Source organism: Arachis stenosperma, chromosome 6, assembly GCF_014773155.1.
Source record: "Arachis stenosperma cultivar V10309 chromosome 6, arast.V10309.gnm1.PFL2, whole genome shotgun sequence".
NCBI classification, from domain to species: Eukaryota; Viridiplantae; Streptophyta; class Magnoliopsida; order Fabales; family Fabaceae; genus Arachis; species Arachis stenosperma.
In genome coordinates this window covers 98,679,204-98,682,806 of record NC_080382.1, presented here as the reverse complement: position 1 = coordinate 98,682,806, position 3,603 = coordinate 98,679,204, and the positions used below count along the sequence as shown (strand labels likewise).

At 39.1% G+C, this 3,603-nt stretch overlaps 1 non-coding gene across 1 annotated transcript; it reads left to right on the top strand.

Moving 5' to 3' along the window:
- The first annotated feature begins 255 nt into the window (after positions 1-255).
- On the top strand, positions 256-359 carry LOC130937736 (small nucleolar RNA R71). Its single transcript, XR_009068939.1, has one exon. It is a non-coding gene; the product is annotated as a small nucleolar RNA R71 (small nucleolar RNA).
- The last annotated feature ends 3,244 nt before the right edge of the window (positions 360-3,603 follow it).

Here is a 3,603-nt window from a genome sequence, read left to right as displayed (position 1 = left end):
ATCTTGTTCTGAGCCAGTATGGCATTCAGAGTATCAATCTCAAGAACTCCTTTCTTTTGATTAGTCCCATTGTTCACAGGATTCCTTTCAGAAGTGTACATGAATTGGTTATTTGCAACCATTTCAATTAGCTCTTGAGCTTCTGTAGGCATCTTCTTCAGATGAAGAGATCCTCCAGCAGAGCTATCCAAAGACATCTTGGATAGTTCAGAGAGACCATCATAGAAAATACCTATGATGCTCCATTCAGAAAGCATGTCAGATGGACATTTTCTGATCAATTGTTTGTATCTTTCCCAAGCTTCATAGAGGGATTCTCCATCCTTCTGTCTGAAGGTTTGGACTTCCACTCTAAGCTTACTCAATTTTTGAGGTGGAAAGAACTTTGCCAAGAAGGCATTGACTAGCTTTTCCCAAGAGTCCAGGCTTTCTTTAGGTTGAGAGTCCAACCATATTCTAGCTCTGTCTCTTACAGCAAAAGGGAATAGCATCAGTCTGTAGACCTCAGGGTCAACCCCATTAGTCTTGACTGTGTCACAGATTTGCAAGAATTCAGCTAAAAACTGATTAGGATCTTCTAATGGAAGTCCATGGAACTTGCAATTCTGTTGCATTAGAGAAACTAATTGAGGCTTAAGCTCAAAGTTGTTTGCTCCAATGGCAGGGATAGAGATGCTTCTCCCATAGAAGTCGGGAGTAGGTGCAGTAAAGTCACCCAGCACCTTCCTTGCATTGTTGGCATTGTTGTTGTTTTCGGCTGCCATGGGTTCTTCTTCTTTGAAGAATTCGGTCAGGTCCTCAACAGAGAGTTGTGCCTTAGCTTCTCTTAGCTTTCGCTTCAAGGTCCTTTCAGGTTCAGGGTCAGCTTCAACAAGAATGCCTTTGTCTCTGCTCCTGCTCATATGAAAGAGAAGAGAACAAGAAAATATGGAATCCTCTATGTCACAGTATAGAGATTCCTTGAGGTGTCAGAGGAAAAGAAAAATAGAAGAAAGAAGAAGGAGAAAAATTCGAACTTTAATTAAATGGAGTTCGAATTGTGCATTAAGAAGGAGTGGTACTCCATAAATAGAAGGATGTGAAAAGAGGGGAAGAAATTTTCGAAAATTCAATTAAAAAGATGTCAAAAACATTTTGAAAAATTGATTGATAATTTTCGAAAACTCAAAGTAGAAAAGAAATCAATTGAATTTTGAAAAAGATTTTGAAATTAGAAATTAGGAAGATATGATTGAAAACTATTTAAAAAAAAAGATGTGAATAAAAAATGTGATTGAGAAGATATGATTTGAAAACAATTTTAAAAGATATGATTTGAAAGTAATTTTAAAAGATATGATTTTAAAATTAATGACTTGCCTAACAAGAAAAGATATGATTCAAAAATTAAACCTTCCTCAACAGAAAAGGCAACATACTTGAAATTTTGAATCAAATCATTAATTGTTAGCAAGTATCTTTGAAAAAGGAAAGAAATTGATTTTGAAAACATTTGATTGAAAAGAATTGATTTGAAAAAGATTTGATTTGGAAAAACTTTGAAAACTTGAAAAAAAATTTGATTTTGAAAACAAAATCCTCCCCTTGTGCCATCCTGGCGTTAAACGCCCAGAATGGTATCCATTCTGGCGTTTAACGCCCAAATTGCTACCTTTTTGGGCGTTAAACGCCCAACCAGGTACCCTGGCTGGCGTTTAAACGCCAGTCTGTCCTTCTTCACTGGGCGTTTTGAACGCCCAGCTTTTTCTGTGTAATTCCTCTGCTGCATGTTCTGAATCTTCAGTTCCCTGTACTATTGACTTGAAAATAGAACCAAGATCAAATAAACAAGGCATGCAAGACACCAAACTTAAAATTAGACACTAGACTCAAACAAGAAACATAAAATCTTTTTGGTTTTTATGATTTTTATAAATTTTTTTTTTTGCTTTTTCGAAAATTATATGGAAATAGAAAATAAAGGTTTCAGAATTCTCAATTTGGATTCCAGAAATCATTGCAATGCTAGTCTAAGACTCCGGTCCAGGAATTAGACATGGCTTCACAGCCAGCCAAGCTTTCAAAGAAAGCTTCGGTCCAAAACACTAGACATGGCCAATGGCCAGCCAAGCCTTAGCAGATCATTGCTCCAATAGCAAGATTGATAGAGATCAACAAGCTATTGTGATGATCAGTTGAAACCTCGGTCCAATAAGATTAGACATGGCTTCACAGCCAGCCAGATTTCAACAGATCACCATGAAACACTAGAATTCATTCTTAAGAACTCTGAAGAAAAATACCTAATCTAAGCAACAAGATGAACCGTCAGTTGTCCATACTCAAGAACAATCCCCGGCAACGGCGCCAAAAACTTGGTGCACGAAATTGTGATCATTACTTTTACATAGAACAATCCCCGGTAATGGCTCCAAAGACTTGGTGCTCAATACCATGGCATAAACACAACTCCGCACAACTAACCAGCAAGTGCACTGGGTCGTCCAAGTAATAAACCTTACGCGAGTAAGGGTCGATCCCACGGAGATTGTTGGTATGAAGCAAGCTATGGTCACCTTGTAAATCTCAGTCAGGCAGACTCAAATGGGTATAGATGATGAATAAAGCATAAAGATAAAGATAGAGATACTTATGTATATCATTGGTGAGAGCTTCAGATAAGTGTATGAAGATGCCTTCCCTTCCGTCTCTCTGCTTTCCTACTGTCTTCATCCAATCCTTCTTACTCCTTTCCATGGCAAGCTCATGTAGGGTTTCACCGTTGTCAGTGGCTACCTCCCATCCTCTCAGTGAAAACGTTGCCTATGCTCTGTCACAGCATGGGTAATCAGCTGTCGGTTCTCGGTCAGGCCGGAATAAAATCCATCGATTCTTTTGCGTCTGTCACTAACGCCCCGCCTGCTAGGAGTTTGAAGCACGTCACAGTCATTCAATCATTGAATCCTACTCAGAATACCACAGACAAGGTTAGACCTTCCGGATTCTCTTGAATGCTGCCATCAGTTCTCGCCTATACCACGAAGACTCTGATCTCACGAAATGGCTGGCTCGTTTGTCAGGCGAGCACTCGGTTGTCAGGCGATCAACCATGCATCGTGTATCAGGAATCCAAGAGATATTCACTAAGCCTCGTATGCTTGTAGAACAAGAATGGTTGTCAGTCACCTTGTTCATAAGTGAGAATGATGATGAGTGTCACGGATCATCACATTCATCAAGTGAAGAACAGGTGATATCTTGGAACAAGAACAAGCGGAATTGAATAGAAGAACAATAGTAATTGCATTAATACTCGAGGTACAACAGAGCTCCACACCTTAATCTATGGTGTGTAGAAACTCCACCATTGAAAATACATAAGAACAAGGTCTAGGCATGGCCGCGAGGCCAGCCCCCAATGATCTAAGAACTAGATGTCCAAAGATGATCAAAGGATCTCAAATAATCCAAAGATGTCCAAATACAATAGTAAAAGGTCCTATATATAGAGAACTAGTACATAGATGAGTAAATGACATAAAAATCCACTTCCGGGCCCACTTGGTGTGTGCTTGGGCTGAGCAAATGAAGCATTTTCGTGTAGAGACTCTTTTTGGAGTTAAA